The sequence below is a fragment of the Ciconia boyciana genome, chromosome 1 (genome assembly GCF_034638445.1).
Source record: "Ciconia boyciana chromosome 1, ASM3463844v1, whole genome shotgun sequence".
In the NCBI taxonomy this organism is placed as follows: Eukaryota; Metazoa; Chordata; class Aves; order Ciconiiformes; family Ciconiidae; genus Ciconia; species Ciconia boyciana.
The window spans coordinates 92,418,442-92,439,993 of record NC_132934.1 but is presented as its reverse complement, the minus strand read 5'-3'; the positions used below and the strand labels follow the sequence as shown (position 1 = coordinate 92,439,993).

The 21,552-nt window shown below is 46.7% G+C and overlaps 1 long non-coding RNA gene across 1 annotated transcript; it reads left to right on the top strand.

Annotated features, from left to right (window-relative positions):
- Window positions 1-974: 974 nt before the first annotated feature.
- On the top strand, window positions 975-10,388 carry LOC140660807 (uncharacterized). Its single transcript, XR_012045491.1, has 3 exons — window positions 975-1,010; window positions 2,628-2,706; window positions 10,362-10,388. It is a non-coding gene; the product is annotated as an uncharacterized lncRNA (long non-coding RNA).
- Window positions 10,389-21,552: the final 11,164 nt, after the last annotated feature.

Genomic DNA, 21,552 nt, shown 5'->3' with positions numbered 1-21,552 from the left:
AGCAGCAATCTTATGACAGCGTGTGTTGTGCTTTTTTCATGAGGATTCATATTCTAGGGGAATGCGACCAGTCGAGGATCTCAGGGGTTTTATTAATATTTTTAGAGTGAGTTTTTAGAGCTTTTGGCATGGAGGAACACTAAGAACTTGATGCCAGTTCAACCTAATGATTCAGAAACCATAAAGCAAATAATAATAAGCTAACACATCTATTTTTAAACTCATGATTTAAGCCACTGTCATGATTTTGATGGGGCCTGACGTGATTTTCCAGCATTGGGTCTGGTAATAAAGCTTTTGTGTACTGATTTGAATGGAAAATCCTTTTAAAATCCTCCAGCTTGCTTGCCTTAGTCAATACTTAACAAGGACACAGCCACAGCAGCAAAAAATATCCACCAGTCAGGACATTTCCCTTGCCCCTCTCTTTCTCTTCCTGCACAGAAAAAACCCCTGACACACAAGGGTCATGATTCATCGCCGTCCCAGGGCCCAGTTAGCGAAACTGGTGCACGGGAATCCTTGTACATGGGAATCCCAGAGCTGCTGACAGGCTCCCAGGAGCCCGAACACAAGACAGGAGCATCCCTCTGTCAAAGAGTTTCCCATGGGGCTGAGCAGGGTCTGAAGAGAGAAGAGGACAGACCTGGGTCAGGTCTATATGGCCAGCTTGGGCTTGTGCTACAGTTATTCTGTGTCCCTATAAAGCTGTCCTGGGACTGAGCTGGGGTCGAAGGTAAGAAGAGTTTCAGAGATGCGGAGAGGGCCAAGCCATGGCACAGAGCCCCTGTACAGGCTCTGTCAGTCCCTGCGCAGGCACATGAAATTGCTTGTCTAGTGGCTGTGTCCGTGGAGGAGTGGGAGAATGCCAGCTGGTCCCTGCGGTATTTAATTTCTTCGCAGGAGCTGAGTGAAGAAAACATTTATGGGAAGAAACAGCTGAAAGCAGGAAAGATAAAGTGCCGTTCCTACTGCCCCCAGCCTGCTGTGCCCTTGCAGTCTGGATCCAGGTACCGATCCTGGTGTGAGACAAACTCATTTTTACTCCTTTACCCAATGTTTTCAAGCTTGTCAAAAGGGTCTGGGATCAGCTGAAGGAGCAGCAGGCTCTAGGCAAGCCAGATCCATCTTCAGTGCTATTTTGAGGCACTTAGCTTTCTGGCCAGTGGGTATGCTGTTATTCCTCTAATACAAGAAAATAAACACATGAGGAATAGATATGAAAAAAACCCAGGTGACTCATAAGTGAGAATAGCCTCATTCTGTCATTAGTGGAGGGTAATTTGCCACATATTTGTATCAATATTACACACGTCTGCACAAAGCTTCACTGCCCTGTCAGACGCTTTGGGCTGAGTGTGCGGCCGCAGCTGCCTGCAGCAGGGGAGCAGGAGAGGGTCCACAGTCAGATGCTGCTTGGCCCCGATTTCTCCTTTTTGTCTGAAGAGTGGAAGAGGGTGAATCCTGCTGCTTGGCCCTATAACTGTCAGGAAGCGATCTGAGACTTTGAGTAGAGCTTGGCCTTTTCTTCCTCCTATTAAAAAGAAAGAAGATGGTGTTTTATGGGTGTGCTACAGCTGCATGTATGTGCTGATCTTTAAAGAATGATGTGAACTGCCTCTTGAGCTACTGCTGGACACAGCGCTGTCAGCAGAAAGATTACCTGAAATGAAATCTCAGAGAAAGAGTGACCTGTGAATGGCCTTGAATCAACTTAATAGGGGTGTTCACTCTGAGAACTAATGATAACACACCTAAATGTTTAATGGAAAAAAAAAATCTTTCTTATCTAGAAAGTGTCTCCCACCTCTGCCCTGCTGAAGGAAAGGTGGTTAGTGAAGAAATAATTTTTTCCAAAGTTACTTAGGAGCCTCAGATCCATTTTTTAAATCTGCTTACCCATTTACTTAGAAAAAAATCTCATCATAAGGCTTTTTATTCTTGGCTTTTTGAGGCAGAGATTTTGGTGTGGGCCAGTTTAAATCAGAACTAAAACCAGGTATCTGCACATATCTGGAAAGCACCAGCTCTACTGCCAGTGGCATGCACACCATCTATTAATGACAAAATGAATGAATTAATGTGAAGAAGCAGGATGGGGAAGGACTGCAAACTCCTATACCAAGCCTAGATCGAGCCCTGTCAGCATGACTACAGAAATAAAAGGGATGGGGCAGTTCCCTGCTCAGTCTCTGGCAGCAGGATGGCACTGCCGCTGCAGGCAAGAAGAGGGCAATATCTTTTAATCAGGGCTCTTCTCTACCTTTCCCCTTTTCGTAAGAGAAAAAGAAACATCTTTGTCACAAAAAAAGTTTATGAAAAATCAGAAAATACAAAGAACCAGGAGCTAAACATCTTTTTGGAGAGAGGAGAGCAGGGCAAGCTTTACCTTGGCAGTTTTTTCAGAAGTATCCCATTATTTCAGACAAAAGCAGTTGGCAGCTTCCACCCAGCTTGGCTTGGCCCATGGCACTGAGGAAACAGGCAGAGAAATGGTGTGGAAGATGGAAATCCCCTTGTGCCCTGGGTGCTGCCACTCCCACCTTGCTTCTTCCTAAAGCTTGTCTTGAGGAAAGCAGGCTGCAGTCTTTCAAGGACCTGAAAGACCTGCTTCATATCCATTTTAGGTACCAACTGTGAGTGCAACTGTTCCCTGCTCATCCATTTCCAAAGTCCCAAGTGGAAGGGGAGTCTTCCTGCTTGCAGGTGAGTGTTTGCTACTGGTGTTTCCAAACCAGCACTCTGATCCACAGCGGCTGTGGCTTTGTCACTGCCCTCTTAATTTCGTTACCACAGTAGAAAAATATCTCAAAAGACTAGCTCACTCAAATTGCAATAGCTCCAGGCAAGAGGGCTGCCAGCAGGGAGCTGCGTTACAACTTGGCTTGAAAGAGCTCAAAGGTAAAGGCGGGTTCAGTAGTGACAAACAGGGAGCAACAAGCACTCACTCTGCCTCATGTTTTCACAAAAGAAAAAAAAAAGAGCCTTTTTAGTGGAGCAGGTTTACCTGGGCCTGTTAGGGGTCAATCGTGTGCTATAGCCACGGGCAGGGTGCTGCACCGAAACCCAGGGAGGAAGGATGGTGCAAGGAGGAGGAAGAGGAAGGGGGACAGTATCGCTGCTCTTTTCTGGTAACAGAAGAGGGAGTTCATTGAATCTGCCAGAGTTGTGTGAGTCATGGAAAAAAGGGAGACCAGGGGTTCCAGGATCACAGAACCTGGTCCTGTAAAAAGCAGCAAGCCTCCTGCTGGGTGGCACAGCCTGGGCTCCGCTTGTCCCCATGGCTCAGGACGGGGTGAGAGACGACCTGGTGCAGTCCCAGTCATTAAGGACCTGCCATCACAGATCTGGACACATACAGCTCAGATGGTTTCTCCTTTCTAGGGAGGTGGCAGTGGCTGAAGGACGCAGGCTGTTCTTCAGCAGGCTTTGCCGATGGGCGCCTGTCCTGTACACGGGGGAGGGATGTGGGAACATGCAGGCACTTCTACCAGCCTAACGAGCTGGTGGGAGACCCCATACACTTGGGAAGCCCCTGTCATGCAAAACGATGGCTCCTCTGCCCTGTAGGTGATCTCTTCCAATACCTGCACATTTTCCAACAAGCGCTCCCTGGTGTAAAGGTGTCATGTGGGTCAGTTGTGTGGAGGGTAGGGCAGAGACTGAGCGCTGAGAAAGAAAGGCAGGTGAGGCAAAGTCCCAGTGCCTAGGGGTGCTTACTGCCTTGCATGGGCTAAGAAACTTGAGATTCCCATGTATTTTCTGTTGGAGTTGTGTTGCCAGAATCTCAGATAGTCCTACAGCAGGAGAGTAGTGAGGGTTACTTTGGACATGGTAGGGAAGAGAACTGCAACATGGATGTCTCCGGGATGCTTTCTTTCCTCCCCTGCAGGCCAGAGTCTGTGCTCCCCACACCTAACTTCCCACTGGGAAATATGATGGTGCTAAAAGCTCTGCGTTTCCAGAGTATCTCTGTATGTTGCCTGCATGAGCCTGAACCGCCAGTCTGTGCAACAGTGACACCCACCTGGCTGTGCAAAATGCAGAGCCATTCTCTACACGTACACGTGTGACTGACTTCATGGCATGGCACACACGGAGGAGGTCCGGTCTGCCACGCTATCAACCTGCTGCACGCAGTCTCAGCGGTCCTTCTAAGTGCAGGGCCCAGGGCACCTGCCTTCAGACGGCGCTGACATTGTGACCGCAAAGACAGCTGTGCCTGGTTCCTCTCCGCAGCGAGAGCGAGAGAAAGGAGCAATTTCAGACTGCAGTGAGCATACGTCTAGTGCGCATATTGGTAATAGCACCGTGCCGGCTCTCAGTGTGATCTTCCTGTTGCTCATTTGCTGGCAAGTGTGAAATGCAAATCCCTCTGGGCTTCTGTCTCCTCTCAATATTCACAGGAGCATGAAGGCTCCTGTGCGGAGGGGAGGGTGAGAGCCAGCAGACAGCAGGGAGCTTTGTCTCCTCCTTTGTCTGGAGTTTATAGGTTAAAAAATCTGCTTATTCGAGAGGCTTTACAGGGAGAGTCAGCTCACCGCAACTGCCCTGAACCCTGCCTCCCTGCCATCTTGAGGGCTGGCGTGGGGTACGACGCCCGGCATGTTCGCGTTCGAGCGCAGAGGCCGTGGCACCAAGGCTGTGGCTCCATCGAACCCGGCGATGCTGGGGCGGGGGGCACGGCGCCTGGGAGGGGTTCCCCAGGGTGAGCGTGGCCCGGAGGGCTCGGTGCAGCTGCCCCCGTCCGGGGCCCACCGGGCAATGGTATCCAGCCTGCCCCTTTCCTGTGGCGTGATGGTTCCAGTCCAAACCCGGTCAGCTCTCTGGAAATGGCAAGTGAGACACTTGTTGCCATGGTGATCCTTAATAGTTCTGACTCAGATGTAGCGTTGCTACGGCAACGGCACCCGCAGCCCTTGGGATGCAGTGCTGCGCGATTCCCTCGCGTAGCGGCGAAGGGCTCTGAAGCCCCCTTTTGCTCGCTCCTTGCTGCAGTGCAGTGACGAAGCTTTCGGGCTGTTTCATTATTCCCCTAATGAACGACGGTCCTGATCCTTCGCCAGAGGATCTGGTGCTCTACACGGTAGAAGTGCTCTGGACCGCCCCACCACGGGCGCGTTTGTCTGCGCCGTAAGGCGATCCCAGCCTCTGCCTTTCAGTGGCTCATCAGAAAAGAAAAGAATATATATATATGTATATATTGATTTTTCAAAGGGAGCAGCAACATTTCTTCCTAGGTAGGAACAAGCTCCCTTCACCTCAGGAGCTCAAGGCCAGATCCAGCTGTGGGGGGGTGGTGGCAGTGTATTTTTAAGATGATGAGTGTCTGTGGCTGCGAAAGGAGAGACAAAGGGAGAAGCGCATGTGAGGGAGTGGGTGTGCCCGTGAGGAAAAGAGCGGGTCTGTGCGCAGAGAGTGTGTCCGTGGGCATGGCTACGAATGTGAATGGGAGAGCAACTCCCAGGAGAGGAGATGCTGAGCAGAGCGTGGGTGCGCCTGGGGTGCAATGGGAGCAGGCACGCTTACCGGCAGCGCGCGGGCGCTTTTGTGTGCGGGAGCGCGCGTGCATAGCGAGAACAGGTTCATGTCATGCAGAGCTGCGCGAATACGCTCTCGCTCACATTCAGTCCGCTCTCCTGTCATCTTTGGCTAGTACAAAGACAGCCACCGATACACGCGATGCCTGAAAGGCACTTGAGTCCCTATGGGGCGGAAAAGCTTAGGGACAGGGGGTCTATGTTAAGTTTGCTGTTGCAAACCTAGCAGCAAAGACTTCCGCAGCACTAAATAATCCAGCCAAAATCATTTCATTATATCCTTCTCAGGCAGAGGCAGGAGGGAATGAGGGGGCATGTGAATTCTCCACGTGGGCAGCCTTGGACTTACATCTCAGCCAAACCCCCTGTCCTGAGAGACCTGGGCTTGGTTCCCAAGGGAACTGGTCAGTGCTTTTCCCGAGACAAATGTCTGACTACTCAGTCAGGCAGGAGGAGTCACTGGAGAGATGCTTAAAGCTGCCCAGACTTCCCAGGGGTGTCATAAACTTTCTCTGTAGATTTTCCAGCTTGGCAGAGAATCACACCAGCCCCTCTCCTGCCTGACATCCTGGTTCTTCTAGCCACCATCTTGCACTGGTAGGGCATGGTGGGATGTCCTGGAGCAGACCTTCAGACAAATTGGGATGATTGGAAGGATGGAAAAAATGACAAAGTCACCATCAACGTGGGAGATGATAATTTTACTGCTTGTAACATCTTGGTGGGGCTGGGAAGGATGTAAACGTGGCAGATGCAAAGAATAAAGGATGGTGCTAAAGAAATCAGCCACATTCTGCAATAGGAGAGGATCCAGGGTGACTCCTGTGTGCCTGGCTCAGATGAGGAGAGGACAGTGAGGACTTACTTACAAAGAGTAAGTAACACAAGCAGTGGAGAAGATTGTGGTGTGAAGCCTGATGAATATAAACCAACCTTAAAGAGGTGTTGGGGGACAAAGACATGAGAATGAAGATTGTGGAGAGGTCCAGGATGGAGAAAGATATTTCAGAGTCCCTGAAGTGGGGTCATGTGTGCACATGGAGGTCCCCTGCAGATTAAGTTAAAAGGGAAAAAAAGGGCAGAATTAAGGTATGAGCTGTGAGGGCTCCAGGAAGGCTCTCAGGAAGTGAATGAACTTGTGGTAGCAGCAAGGTTTCAGGGAGAGGAAGCTTGGGACTCGGGAATAGCTGGTGCAGGGTTTCTGGATGAGCAGTTCATGAGGCTGGAAGGTGATGAAAGCCAGATGGAGGGGCTCCAGGAGCGAGTCTAATGCTCTTCAGAGGTTAATACGGCCTGTCCAAGGAGTTTAGGGAGGTGGGGAGGTGGGAAGGTAATTGAAGAGACTCAGTCAAAGGAAACTTTTAAACATGTACAATGACTTGCTTGGTATGCAGAGAGAAACTCACCCTAGTGTAAGCCTAATGAAATCAGTAGCTTTGGCTTTAGCTCTGTCTGTTAATTCCACATGACGGAGGCAGAATAAGGGGAAGTTTGGTTTTCACAAAGCGATAGTATCTAAAGTCTCCAAATTCTCTTTTACCCATCAAAAATTATAACCCATACTATTAAAATGGTATATTTTTCTCTTCCTTCCCCTGGCCCTTCTGCCTGCCTCCTTAGAGGAAACCTCTCTCTGCCCATCATCGGGGTGGTGCTTGTGACAGGCTACAGCTGCGCCTGCCCTGGACCCGTGCTGTCACATATTGGCCTTGGTCACATATGATGGGCAGAATAGTACCTGTGCCCTGTCACTGCACATGTACCTGCTACTGCGATGGGACCCTGCGCGGCAGCTTGCCTTCATCTCGCAACGACCCCCCAGGGAACAAACTGGGGCTGGACTGGGTTCTTCACTCTGCTGTGAAATCACAGCTTCCTCCTTCCCTGTGCAACCTGTGCTGGTTCCTAAATGATTGTGGTCTGTGTAGGATATTTTGACTATGACACCTGCTGGCATCAAAGTGAGAGGAGGACCGCATCAGGGGCAGCAAAGGCTACTGGAAGGGTCCCTTGGATCTAAGACTAAATGAAGCCTAGGACTAAATATTGCAACATTTTAATCTCTATTTTGGCATGATCAATTACAGAATTTGCTGGATGTGATTTCTTGCCTGAGACCTGTAATAAAACATAAAAGCAGGGCTGAATTATTGGGTGTTTTTACAGAAAACAAGGGGAACTGGAGAGGGCAACCCAATTAATTTGTTGGGTTTTTATCCGGATAGGATCTAAACTGCTACCCTCTGCTCTCTTTGCTCACACCTAAACAAAGTGAGGAAGTCTCTGTAAGGACATTGATAGCAGTAAATACTTTCCTTCCTTGTTTGTCTTTGGGACAGCTCAGTCTCTCGCACAGAGCAGCAATTTTATTAAACAAGAATTAGTGTAAAGCATGAAAAAAAGCTAATTATTGTTGAACCATTACACTCAGGAATTCCAGCAATTACCAGGTGCATCAAGATTATTTCAAAGAGAAAATCATGCCTGTGCAGGGAGAGGGCTCGGGGGCTGGCTGGGAAAGAGGGAAGAATAGGCTGAAATACTGCAGCTGTCTTCCTTATTGTTTCTTACCCATAAAAGAAAAAAGTTGTTGTATGGCTGTGCAGGTTCAGCCTGACCTGAGCTGCAGACCTTCTAGTAGCGTTTGAAATCATCAGCTAGGAAAAATGGCCCATGATAGTCGGGGCATGGGGGTGGGGGGCAGATGTGTGCTGGGGTGGTGGAAGGAGAGAGGAAGGTTGTAGGGTGAGGAGGAATGGAGTGAGGCTGCAAAGAAGAAAAGAGGATGGTCTTGTGGCTTGGATGCTAAATAGGGTCTTAGGACGATATCTGCTTGCTCTTGTTGATGAAGATTTTGTTTAACAGAACCCCTTTATTCACAATAAATCTCCCCTAGAGCAAATGAAAAAAAAGCACAAGCAGGCAGTCAGAAAACTTGATACCTCCTGTTCCACATACATTTGGGCTTCCACGCTTTGAGGAATCGCACTGTAGTGAGAGGTCAAAGCACAAGAGCCATGAAGGTTTTGTTATTTTTTTCTTCCTGTGCTTCTTAAGCAGTGATGCCAATGAGATTAGTATTTACCTTGATTTAATGTCTCATCAGAAGCATGACATCCCCAGCAGCCCTGCTGCGGTGCTACTAAATGAAGCATGCCCTGTTTCCTCAGCTAGGACTTAAACCTCTGCCCTTAGAGACCTGAGGGGTGGGGGAGAAGGATGGGGACAGAGTGATAGATATTGACCCACCTAGCATGTACGCTAAATTAAATAACCAGGCTTTATTTTTTAACCTATTTAAAACAGTTACCGTTCTCTGCACAATTGATGTTTGCGTTTGCGGAGGTTACTGAGGTGGCAGCTGCCGCAGTGTGAGCCTCCCCTGCTCTGTACCTTTCCCCTGACTCCCATGCTGCAGGTGACCTTCACGTGTACGGACAGCCACTGTCTTAAGGAAAGAGGAGAGAGACAGAGAGAGAGAAAGCACTTTCTCTGCCAGCTAATTGAATCCAGGCCTTCCCTTCAAGTTGTGCTGGAAAAGCCTTATTTTCTTCTCATGGTGGGGAAACAGTTGCTCATATGGAGGAGCTGAGCAGTTGAAATCCTCCAAAGTCCCTTTGCTAAAGATGTCAAACTAAATTTGAATCACACCCACTCTTAAACCAGAACTGCCCACGGTCTATGGGAAAGCGCCACTGATTTTAGTGCTGCTTTACAGTAAGCAGCAATATGGTTCAGTGACCGTCTAGCTTGATGACCAATTTTTCAGTGTATCCTACATTTTCCTTTTTGCTGTTCTCCTCAGCATATCTGCCCCATACTGAGTCCCTAAGAAATATCACTCATTATAAAAACCCTCCTTTGAGGGCCTGTTGTGACAACCCTTTGAACTCCTATGCTGGGAGAGCACAATGCACAGGACACAGAATTACAGGCAGTTAAATTGCCTCATTAAGACAATATTATTAGGTCCTATCTGGTCTTTTCCACAGGATCCCCCCCTGTTTTCCCTGAGAGATTTTCCTTTACTCTTCTCTCTTCATGTCTGTGTCCTCACAAGGGCTGGATCTGGCTGTGACGTGGAGAGCGCGCAGCATCACAGCCGTTCCCTTGCCACGGGATACCCAAGAAGGGCTGTCTGGGGAGGACACTCTTCTTTCTGCACCAGAGCTTGTAGTATCTGCACATCTCAGAAAACATCTTTGCCCTTGCAGCTGAAATTGTTTGGGTTTTGGTTTTTTTTTTAACTTTAAAATCCCACAAAGGTGTGCGTGTCCCCCAGGGTGTTTAGTTTGGTTTAGCACTGCACCTCCAGCTAAGACACGTAGGGTCTCCATAATTCTACTCCTTTGTCCTTTGCTACAGAGATTTATCCCACTGAGATCTTTCAGGCTGTACATTTCCTGTCCTGACTATTGCACATCCCTTTTTTACAGAGTCCAAACTAAGCAGACTTCCTAGGCACAGTGTGCAAACACTTAACTCGTATTCTGATTCTCTCTCGCTTCCTAATCATTGTTGGTCACAGTTCAGAATTTCCCCTGTAGTTTCAAGAGCCTTTGCCATTATATGTCTGTCTTTTTCTGACCCTAGGCTCTTCCCTGGCCCTTACTCATGGCCTTCTGCAGCTGGCACTGCCATACACGCACCGGCTGCTTCATCCATCGGTGCGTCCTTTGCTGTCTCCTGTGTGATGGTCTGCCTCTTAACATCACCTTAACCTGTAGGAGAGCAGCTTACCCCAGACCAGGAATCTTGTGTACTTCTGACCGCTTTCTAATTAGGAAGACCTTCATTTACAATCTCCCATGTTCCCTGCAGTGTGCCCTGCAGTGCCGCTTATCATCTCTCTGCTGTGGCCAGGATCTATGCAGGCCAGGATCTTGCCCTCACCGGGGGAGCCGCAGGCTGTGCTGGTAGGAAAGGTGCCTCAGCTGCTGGTGTTGGGGTAGGTGACGGGGGGTGTTTTACACATGAGATAACACGGGGGTTTCACTTCCCCCGGCACTGTGTTTCTCACAGCACATTGAAATTGTACTGCCTGAATTCGGTTCTGCTGCTTCCTTCCAGCCAAAAAGCCATGTTTGACCCCTGCTCAGCTCAAAAAAAATCATGCTTTTGTGTTGTATGCTGAAACGCATGCAGTAACCGATGGCCAGGATAAGAATCACATCCTCAGCCAGGGTAAATTGCTTCAGCTTCAGTGAAGTCAGTAAAGCTAATCCATTTTCTTCCAGCTGAGATTCGGGGAGCATGGATTAACTATACTGTCTGGAGTCAGCCTTGATTACAAATCCAGGCATAATGAAGGATGTGCCTCCACTGACCCTGTTGTTCTACAGCATCTCAAGCTTCTCCTCCACGCGGTGGGGCTCGGTGGCTCCTGTCCCCTGCCTTCCTGCAGGAGAACAACCCGGCTGCTCATTCACAACGAGGACGAGCGATGCGAGGGGAAAGGACTCTCTGTTCCCGCGCCAAGACGCATGGCAAGGCAGCCCGGGTCCATGGAGACTCTCTGATTGATGTGACAGGGAGGGAGTGACAAGCCTGCTGATGTGCTAACAGCATTTTACTCCAGCAGTTCTTGCCAAAAAAATAAAATACCTGTGACAAAAACTAAACTAGCTCACTTGCTCAGGGGATAAATGTCCAGGACCTGAGAGTCGCCACCTGATGTGAGTTATGAAGCCCTGCCTTTCTCAGGGAAGATGAGTGTGATATCTCTTGACACATTAGGCTCAGGGTGCTCTGCGCTCTGGTTTAATGCAGCGTTGGCTTGGCCCCTCTCTGAAGGGCTGCCACCCTGTGATTTGTAACTCAGTCTGAACTGCAGGTCAGGAGACGAAGGGTATGCATATGAGCCTGCATATATATAAATACAGCATGAAGTAGCAGGGATTGGGGTTTTCCTCAGGAAATCTGAATTTTCCTTGTCAGTCTTACTGAAAAAGCATTTTACTTGGACTGGGGGGTCACACTGGTTTTGGTGGCAGGCTGCGAAAGCCAGAGGAAAGATGGACCATTTACCCAGCTGTAGGAGAAGTAGAAAGTGTTTGATACCTAATTCCTCGTGATGTATAGCACCCTTCTCCAGCACCAGCCCACACCATCAGGGCTCGTGGTGTGAGGGGACAAGGTCTTCTCTTTCCATACCTAGCCGCTGGACCATACAGTTTTCTGTCATCATCTTTTCCAGGTTCCTCTGACTTTTCCTTATCATTCCCATGGTTAAACATATTTTCCTGAGTGGTGGGACAGTCTTCCCCCATCTTTGGTAGAGTCTTATCTTTCTCTTCTGGCATCTTTTTCCCCTGTTACTGCTTGAGACGGCAAAGGTCTTTGGGCAGCTGGGTTATGAAGCACGTTGAAGAATCTATGGGGCTTTAAAAGCACAGCTTATATTTTGCCAGGCTATTTTTAAGCCAAGGCACTACTTCTGTGGCCTGGTTGACAACGTGACGGTGCAAGGGCAAGAGCAAGCTGTGGGAAAGCAAGAATACGTAATGTTCTCGTTGCTGCCGAGGACTCTGTCACATGAGGGCCAAGTGACAAAAATGTTTGTTTTCCTCCTTCTCCATGTGTCAGTGCAAAGTGGGACAACCGCAGCCAGAAAGACTGGCGGTAGCCTAGTTCAGAGTATCTCGGTCGGGTGACGAAGCCCTTCTCTTTGGGAGTGGGAATGACATGGGTTCAAGCTCCTCCTGTGCTGGGGGCTGACGCTACGTCTGCGCCGAGAGGATGCTGTCACTGCCGGGGAAGGAGGGTGAGTGGCTGCTCCTGCTGTGACACTTTGGTGCAGCCAGGCTTTCCTTCCTGACCTGTTTATGAGACAGCTTACAAATAAAAACTGGAAGTGTCCCACTCGTCTCTCTACTGACACAGTCTCTTCCCCTGCCTTAGTCTCATTTCATGTGAAATTATTTGACAAATTCAGCTTGAATTTGCTGATCATTTTGGCATCCCAGAAAGTGTGGCTCACAGGAAATAAATGATTCAGCAAAAACAGAGAAAAAAAATTCACCTGCCTCGCTGCTGTCACATTTGCTTTACTCAGCTCCTGATGTATCAGTAGCAAATTCTCCTTGTCTGTGACAAGCTTAGACATAACACAAAAGCTACCATCTGCCTTAGGAGTCCTGAGGTAATTTTCTTTGGGTTTTCCCTAATTCCACCCAAGTCAGAAGAGGGATTCTTGCTCATCTCATTGGGCTACAGATTAGTCTCCTTGCCTATCAAGACACCCCCAAAATCTCTTGCATGAACTTTTCATCAGTTGGGCTGAAGACATAGTAGAGGGGTCTTTCTGTTGATATATAAATAATCTATACATTTTCTTCTTTGAAAACAGGAATGGTAGGCCCTAGAGAAAATGATCCAGTCCTAATTGCTCCAGTGACCCTTCCCTTGCTGTCCACTGACTATTTCTTGTGTCCAAGAAATAGTGGCTTCAAATGCTGCAAGCAGTGGGGCTTCCATCACTTTTTGTGGAAATCATTCCCCTGCCTAATAAATCCCATTCTCTCCCAGGTTACGCTGAAATGGTATTTTCATTAATTTCCTGTCAATGTATTCGCTTATGACCATCTGCTTGCTGTCCTTTAATACTGTAAACCATGGCATTGTTTGTGTTTCCATCTTCGAGGCTTGTTTAAGCCTATAATCCTCTCCTGAAATTATCGCTTGATTAAATTATAGAGAATGACTTTTTAAAAAATTTTTGTCTCTCTTACTTCTTAATCATTTTTGTTGTCCTTCAATGAATTTCTCTTTAATGCTGTCAATCTCTCCCTGGCTTTCAGCATCCAAAATACAATGCAGTGTTCAAAACACACTACAACGTTCTAGTTGTGCAAGAAAATTGTACAAGGAAATAATTATTTCCCCAGATCAAGACATAAGTCCGCAAGCTCTGCCTTTTGTCCTACTTGGCCTCTGTACTTTGTCACCTCTTCCTCTTAAAGTGTGAACTATTTGTCCCAGTAGGAAGACTTGAAGGCCCCAATGCATACTCTGTAAATGCCATGTCACAAAAAAAAAGCAGACATCAGATATCATATCAGGGTATAAAAAAGAGGCATGTAACATGGGAGGCCATGGTCTGCTCTGCGGTGGTAGAGCCTTGCTGAAGCACTGCAGCCAGTGTTGCATGCTTCATGCAAAGAAAGATGCAGGCTATTTGGTGGGGACAGCAGAGAATAGGAATAAAAATTATCTGAGGTCTAGAAAACAAAACCTGTGAGGGAAGACTGAAAAATTTGTGGTTATTTTGGCTAAAGAAGAAAAAAATGGGTCTAGAGGGAAGCAGTAGGAAAACTTAAGTCTTCAAATATATAAGAAATCACTACTAAGAGAAAGGGAATAAACTAGTCTTCTTTTCCACTGAGGGCATGACAAGGAGTATTGAACTTAAATTGCAGTAAAGGAGACTTATGCTAAACACTAGGACAAGTTTTCAGGCTAAAGAAAACGTATGTGAGGTCAGGAATAGATGGCCTAGGGAGACTGCAGGAACTGCCAGTACTGAGTTTTTTCAGAACAGGTAGGACAATTGTCTGTTAGGGAAAGTTTATACAAATACTGACCCTGCTCTGGGGCAGGGGATGGACTGGATGAGCTGTATTTTCTATGGTCCTGAGGGCAGAAAATGAGTACAGATTGGTGACCTTTTCACAATGCTCCTTCCTTTCAAGTAGATGCTGTGTGTGTGTCTGTGAGTATGTGTGGATGCTATGAGAGAAGCTGACAGAAAACACCCAGAGAATGTTGGTTTTATCTCTTTTCCAACAAACAATTGCCTTATCCTGACTTTATTTTAACCTTAGGTTAATAGGGGAGAAGTGATAAGGGAGAATAACCTGAACTCCACAGGCTAAGGTTTGTATAACTTGTTCAGCACATCTGATCATAACTCCTTGCTGCACTGCACCTGAAATTAGGTTTAGGATTATTCCAGAACAGTAGGTACTAGATCTGTTGGGCTGATCTTTGAATAGAGATGGAGAGAGATGCTCACTGCTCAGTCCCCGGCTCAGCTTACTCACCCTTGGAGCTGACTGAAGCATTTGCACCATCCTTCTTGTTATTTACTGACGTGGGATGTGTCCTGCTCGCCCTGTCTTTTCCAGCCCAGTAACATGCCTCCCTGGTACACCCTCCCTTCTTGGCTCTGAGTGAACATCCTTTAGTGCAAATGAAGAGCATGTTGGACCTGAAAAGAGACACAGGGCAAAGGGGGTGAGGTAGGGTGCCAACCTGGGCTAAAAAAAGCAGGTGTCAATCCACAAGGACAGTCAAGAATTTCAATGAGGTGGACCAGCAATGAGGACCCAGATAGCCCGAAGGGTATCCTGACTCTACCCTTTCGTAATGTCCACACCTCTTGGGCCTGGATTTGATTCAGAGCTTAAGTGAATTCCTGGGTTTGGGATGAGTGTGGGTGGTTTAGGGGCTTTCTGCACCTACTGGGAGAGCTGTGCCCAGGGGTGAGCCAGGGGCCTTTCTGTTTTCTCACAAATGGCATGGAGAACAGTTGCTCGCTGGTGGGAGAAGCAGGGGGCACTGAATTAAACTAGCAGCTGAAACAAAGCTATTAAAAGGATGTGGTTCTTCAAACATGTGGTTCAGGTGTGGAGATCTTTGCTGCAGATGTTGTAGATGCTATATGCTTGCTTATGTGGGCTTCAGAGGGTTCTGGACTAGTTTAGGGAAGGGGAACCTACTGAGGGTTATAAAGATGTCATCAATGGCTCAGGAAATCCCAGCTGCAGTCTGCTGGAGGGTATTGTCAGGGTTTTCTGGGTGTTCCAGATATACATTTTATATTTGGTCTCTTAAGAACAAGCACTCTCCAGGTAGATTCTTCCAGTCACTGCTGCACAGACTCCTGGGTAGATGGGCCTTTGATGTAAGCCAGGATAGCTGAGCTTAAGTTCTTACATCAACCTGATCTGTAATTATTACATCAGAAATGTTGGCATGATCTGATGCTTAGTGTAAAAGTTGACACTGTTGAGTTTATCTGGGTGAAAGCTTCAATTTGGATTTCTAAACAGGGACTAAAAAAGTCTGCTCCCAATATAAAATCCCGTATGCAAAATGCATTAAAATTCTGAGCCAGAACTCAGCTAGTCTTTGGTGATTTTCATTGTTTCAGCTATTACAGGCAGCAGTTTATAAAAGGGGTCTTCTCATGACATTGTAAATCCCATAGTGGGCTATTGCAAGAGTACAGGAAAAAATATGTTAATTCATAGTAGTAAATTCAGGATCACACAACATGCACATGCTTCCTTCTTGAGGCTGCCAGTTGTACGCATAGCTAAAAGTGACTCACTGTGAGCCATTTTGCACTGTGTATTATTTCCTCCCTCCACTGACAGTGTCATTAAAGACCTTTGCACTTGCTAGTGACAGTCAGGTGTGAACAGAACTGACAGAAGACTTGGGTTGTGCCTGACCCGCTTCAGAAGTGCGATCAGACAAAGTCCAGCTAAAATATATCATTGTTCATATCTATAGGGCAGTTTAATCTGCTCTTGAACTCTAAAAAGTGCCTTAAAGCACTATATAAAAATCTATCGCTCTCTTAAAATTTGAGCCTGACACTTGAAAACTGACTCTTTGTTAACACATAAGGCAAATGCTCTGTAAATCCTGATGCTCCACATAAAGTCATGCAGCTGTAGAAAGCTGGCAAGACTTGTCTTCATAGGAGGCGTGTGTTCACATTGGGCTTTGCCCTCTTTGGGAAGGGGCTTTTCATATGTAGCTTTATTATCTCAGGTAAATAGCTATTGCTATGCTGTTTGTCAGAAGGTGAGAATCAAGCTGTCCCCTTCCTGATCTCCTCAGCTATCTCTCTTCAAGTCAAAGCTGACAAAAGAGGTGAGCTAAACTGCTCCTACACAGCAGTTTTGCATCAGTTGGGTCCATGCTGTGCAATAATGCTGCAGATTGAGGCTTTTTGTTCTCTGGTACTCATAGAATTTTCATTATTTATTTATTTTTTATTTGCTATTATTTATAATTTTCTTTATATTTGATCTCCTGTGCTTTATAAATACACATAGTCAAAAGTTAGGTTAGAGCACAGATTTATGATGTGTGATCCTAAGGCATGCTCCTGTAGACAAAGCCATTTTGCTGTTAGTCTTGCATACAGCACTTCTGGGAACTGAAGGAGTACGTGCGTGCTTCTTAGCTGATCTGATTGTTTGCTGTTCTGCAGGAACAGTGGATAGCTGTAATAACCTGTTTATTGTGCTAGAAGATCATGGATCTCTCAGGGTGATGGAGGTTTCCAGAGTGATTTTCTGTAGTGGCCAATGTCACAATATGGCTAAGGACATCTGATTACCAAATATATTTCCCTTGTTTGTGGTGTGACACTAGCTACCTTTAGTTTTTTTTTTAAAGAATGCATAAAATTCTCTGACATAATTGAGGTGGCCAACTGAAAGGGGCATCTGCGTGTGCCTGTATGTGTTGTGCTCCAAAACCTTGTTCTCCCTGAACAAGGGTTCACCCTACAGGCAACACAGGTTCCCGAAACAGTTCTCAAATTCACAAGTCAATGACTTTAAAAATCAAAGATATGTGTACCAAGTTCAAGATCAGATTGAAATCTGGACATCTCAATAGGTATGTTGTCTTCATCTTCCCAGTATTTCTACTCCCCTGAAACAGTAAGACTTAGCTAAAAAATTATTTTGTCCATTTGTAACAATTTCTGCAGAAGATCTCAATGGATTTTAAAAATATCAATTAAATTGTCCAGGTTTCCTGTAACTTGTTGTGTACCTTTCATGGATGAGACACACTTTGCCCTATATCCCACAGCAAGTCAATGGGCAGAGCAATGTGTAGCAATGCTGCATATCACTCTTCCACCTCTACAGCTATACATAACCTTTAGACAGTGTTTTGGAACATCCCTATTTTTGTTCACTTTTCCTCAACACTAAATATGAGCATTTTCTCCAACTTTCTGGAGGGAAGACTCCATTTCCAAGGGGATTTCTCAGAACTGCACATGGCCCTATCAAACTTGGATAGGTTTCTGAATGCACCAAATGTAAGCTGCTCTAAACCAGGCTAGGACCTGGGGTCTGGTTTTTTTTGCTTAATATAAGCTGCTTTTAAAGAGCAGGAAAATAAAGCCTGGAAAAAGATAAGCAGGAACATCTGATTCACAGCTTCTTTGGAGAATATGCACTTATTCAATTCTGTTCTTGTGCTTTCTTGTTACACCCCAGGAACCAGGCTGCTTTCATAAGCACTTGCTTATATCCCACCAGCACTCATGTTCCATCAGGTAGAGAGCGAGTTTGATCTTCTGGACTGATGAGGAACGAGAGCTACTAGCAAAGGTGGAGAAGCAGCCTCCTTCAAATCACAATCTGAGCCACTACCTCTTACCAGTATTTAGAAATCTTGTTTTGTCCCTCATTTCCTGGAATATCCTGCTGCAGTTTCCTGAACCCTACCAATCGAGATTTTTCATGGCAACATTCACTGCGGGACAGAGAAGGAGATACATGGGAGGACATAGGGGTGCAACTGGTAAATGATCTGAGTTTTCAGCTAAGGAACAAAGGAGCTGGACTGATGCTTGCTGTAGAAACAAAGGGAACAATAGTGAAGAGTATAATTTGAAAATTAGGAAAGTGTTCCTATGGGTGAGATCCCAGGAGCTGGAGAACAACCTTCCCAGGAAAGGGGTAGCAAAACAAGCCCTTGGGCTTGTGTTTCACAGCAGGTGAGCAGTTCAGACACTAGAAGGACCTGTACCCAGTGGAAAGTGGGGAAGGAGTTGGGCACTGCTGTATGACTTTTGCAGACTTTCCTTGTGTAGCTGTATTGCCAGGAAACTGCAGACTGCAGAGGATAAGCAGTGACAGTGGCAAGATGAATTGACATGTCTGCTGGTACCAGTCTATGCAAAAATGACATCCATTACGCAATTGTGCCAGTCTAGGAAAAACGCTGCTAAATCCTACAATGTGCTGTGGGCACAACCACTGCTATGTGTTATTGAGATGCCTCCCACAGTACAAATATAATGAGGAGAGCTCATGCCTCTGAATGCCTTTGGATACAGATGCAGAACAAGTTATCCCAGATAAAAGGTATCCCAGGTTAAGGTGTGATCTTTACAGTGTGACAGCACACTACCTGCCCATGGACATACTTTTACCCTACAGCCAAGTGAGGTAGTTTATTTGACAAAGTAAATGGGATAAGTGACTCCACATGCAACATGGAGAAACAATGTACACGAGGGCCATTACGCCAGAGTTGCTGATGCTCTCCACAGGGTCATACCATAGCTTGTTCTGGGCTAACTTCTCTGTGTGCTGGTATTCACAGATACCTGGGGAAGGACTGTTCAGTGTGGGTGGTTAGAAGCATATGGAAAAGCTACAGAAATGGAGAAAAAAATAGTGCCCTTATAAACCATGAAGCTGTCTCTGAAGAGAGGGGACCAGGGAGTTATATGGGGACAGCGCTGAGTGAAACCACTGTTGTCTTGGAAACTCAAAGAGAAAAATTAGCATACAGAAGGATTTTATTTTTCAGAGGCAATCTACACACACACACACTCAATAGATAGATGGACAGATAGATATTCATGCTCTTCTGCTTCTTTGCTGATGACTTTCTCGCCCAAAGCCAGTCAATATAAGAATTCATTGTGTCTGATTTTAAAAGTGAGAATAGGAATGAACCCCTATTCTTTCTCTTCAGTATAATGAGAACTTATTTTGTGTTAGCAATCCAGAGAAACAGCTGTTACATATATGGATGAATTAAAGAACGTATATGGATGAATTAAAGATAGAGATAACAGCTTAGCTTTCTGATCCTCCCCAGAGAAGAAAAGGAAGGAGACCTATCTTGGATTATGAAGATGGAGAGCTGTGGGCATAGCTTAAAGGCTCACTCATGCATCACACTGAAGTCTGAAACAGCCAGGAAGTCACTTCCCTCAGGTAGCTGCTATCACAGGGATGATGGACATTAGTGATGGAGAATGCTTGTGACCATAGCTATCCCTACAGAGTGCTTCCTGGCCAGTGAAGCAATTTCCCCTGTGCAGGAGGGAGAATGGCAGGAGGGACCTGCAGAAGACTCTGGAGTCATCTTTCAGCACTTTGGGAGTACAGCCCTTGCCAGCAGGGACAAACTTGTTGCTGCCTGAGCCCGGAGGTGGTGACAGTGTGCGTGTACCTGAGCATGCACAAAGCGAGGGACACCACTCAACTTCTTTGGCTGAAGGCAGCTCAAGCTCAGATACCTCCTGTCCTCCTCTTGCACAGTTGAAATGAGGTGCTATGAGGAAGAAGCAGTGGAGGATTTGGTCCTTCAGCTCAGGTTTATGAGTCTTTAGACCAGCTTGCCAGAGACAGGCACTGGCAGTGAGAGGAGGAAGAGATCTTGTCCAAGGGAGAAGACTGCTATCTTTTCTGGTTCTCTGGCTTACTGAATGGGTAGAAAAAACATGTTGGATTCTCCCTTCTGAGGAAAAATAGGTGCCCATTTTGTCTCCCCTTGCCAGAATCTCAGGGAAATAGATCTGTAATTTCCCTCTTGCCTTGTTGTGCACTGGTTTGGGAAGGCAGCTAGCAGCACAGATCCAGGCTCTGGCATATGCATGCATTCTACAATGGGCAATGATCTCCTTTCAGACAGATTTATTTCACTGCTTCCCATGCCACCTCTCTTTGCCTACAGCAATGCATTATCACAGCACCCATAACAACTAGCTCCTTTAATCACTAGCCTGTATTTCTAGCTCTGATCCTAATGGCCTGGAGTTCACTCCCCCATCCTTAATGTTCCCATCTCTCCCGATATCAGCAAGGAGCCACACTGTGGTTTTAAGTCTGAATTAAGTCTTTTGGTACCCTGCATTGCCCTCTGTGGGGGTCTGTATCTGCCTTGGTCTATACCACACTGATGTTAGGACCTGGAGACTCATGGTCTACAGAGATGGTCCACTGCAGCTCCAATGCTTGGCATGCCATTCGGCTGTGATTTCCTGTGTGGATCCACAGGAACCTCTTGTCTTTTTAGAGATGCAGCTATTCTCAAACTGCAGTCCTTTTATGACTAGCTGGTTGAAACTACTTCCAGCGTTAGGTTCTCTTCTGCTCTCCATGCTCCAGGTTGTGGTTTGTTTTCCCAAGTGGTCTGGGCCTGGGAGATGACAGACACAGGCAGTGTGAAATCAGGTAGCCTGTTATCAGAAGGGAATATGCAGCCCACCTGGAGTCTAATCTACCCTCAGAAAATAACTTGGTGGAGACAGTACAGTTGATGGTAAGGAGCACAGACATTGGTGTCATGAGTACAACAGTCCTCGTGGCTAAGCCTCCTCTGGTGCCTCCCACCAGGAGATGTGAACAGAGGCTGACCCACTATTAATTTAGAACAGCAGCACCCAGCTCCCCCTAAACCACTGCTGATATCTTTCTGACAGTCTCCTTATCTTGGGAGAAAGGCGCTGATAAAAGCCACATTAAAGCAGTCTGTCATCAAACAGAACTATCTTGCCACTGTAAGTCAAAGCCACTGATTTACTTGTGATGGTTTATGAAGGAGCATCAGCTGCCACAGACATGACCTCAATAAGGAGTGTCTGTAATAACACTTGGGGCATGGGTAGTCCCTTTCAGGAAAGGATGCCTAAATACATGTTCTGTGCCTCGTGTGGGAGAAACCGAGGTGGTGTTGCCCTAAGGCATCCCATCAGTTAGGCAGCAGGGCTGACTCTCCAAACCACTGTTCCTTCACTCTAGCTGCTGCCTCTTGAACAGCTTAAGGAGCAACCCTCCAATGCTCACTGCAGTGTTGAGTATGTGTAAATTAAGCAACAAATTTCATAGCTTACCTAACACTGCACTTGGGCCATGCTCTCTTCGTGTAAAACCGAGACAGAGCCATTGGCCCCATGGTACTAAGTTGGCTTATGCTGCCGAGTGTCTGGCCTGTGCCTTCTGCTGGATTCACG